General features: G+C 57.2%; 1 pseudogene; it reads right to left on the bottom strand.

Annotated features, from left to right (window-relative positions):
* The window catches only part of LOC109279330, a 1,726-nt pseudogene extending 1,566 nt beyond the window's left edge, over positions 1-160 (bottom strand).
* Positions 161-1,011: the final 851 nt, after the last annotated feature.

Below are 1,011 nucleotides of genomic sequence, written 5' to 3'. Positions count from 1 at the left end.
GGAGGGGGTGGTCGTAGACTACAGTGGTGATGATGAGGCCATTGCCCAGGAGGGCGGCCAGGTAGATGCCCAGGAAGAGCCAGAAGTGCAACAGCTGCAGCTCCTGCGTGTCTGCGTATGTCAGAAAGAGGAAATCGGTGATGGAGCTGCCGTTGGACATTTGGTCCCTCTGGGCATTTGAACCTGTCCAAGGAGGAAAAAGGCAGTGGCAAGTTAGGGTACACTTCTCTAAGCAAAATCTACATGTTTTTCATAGCACCTCCCGCAACCCCACCCCAAACTGCCTGTCTCCTTTCAGGAAGACCTTTGGCAGGTCCCTTTCATGAGCTCTGGTTGGTGCTGGCTGAGGGTGCCCCAGGGAGCTGGCAGCTCTGCTGGGGGCTCTGGAGGAGTCAGTCCTGCCCTGCACCAACAGGGAAATAGGAAACAGGAGTGATCTCAGATCAAAACCACTCATGGCATCAAAGAGCTTTGCAGCATTGTTACTCCCAACTCACCTGACTGCGGAGCAGAGCTGTGGGGGTTTTGTTTTCTTTATTCTCTTCTAGTTGCTCCACCACACCTGAGGAGTGTTTTTAAGGCAGAAATCGTTGGCATTTCTGCTGCACTCCAAGTGAAACAGTGTGGGTGCTGACAGGGAAAGGGACTGTCCCTTAGTGCAGGGTGAGGACAGCCGGTCCGTCCATCAGTGCTGGTCTCAGCTGCCCGGTGCTGGCAGCTTTCAGCTGGAGGACGATTGCACTCAGATGGGTCCCTGGGGGTGATCTGGACCTGTGAGCAGCCCTGTATCCCACAGCACCCTCTTGGCAGCAGAAGGACCCTACCTTGCCCTGCCCTGCCAGGGGTCACTCCATCTACCCACAGCTTCTCCCCACAGTGCAGTGGGAAGAAGCTCTCAGGGCAGGCTGAGTGCTGAGCCTGGCAGGCGGCAGAGTCCCTGCTCTAGCACACAGTCCCTGGGGTGCAGGGACTGCGCTCTGACGGACAGCCCTGGGCACCCCTGGGGGCAAC

This window comes from Aptenodytes forsteri, unplaced genomic scaffold, assembly GCF_000699145.1.
Source record: "Aptenodytes forsteri isolate BGI_AS27 unplaced genomic scaffold, ASM69914v1 Scaffold544, whole genome shotgun sequence".
Taxonomy (NCBI): domain Eukaryota; kingdom Metazoa; phylum Chordata; class Aves; order Sphenisciformes; family Spheniscidae; genus Aptenodytes; species Aptenodytes forsteri.
This window is presented reverse-complemented; position numbering and strand designations above follow the sequence as displayed.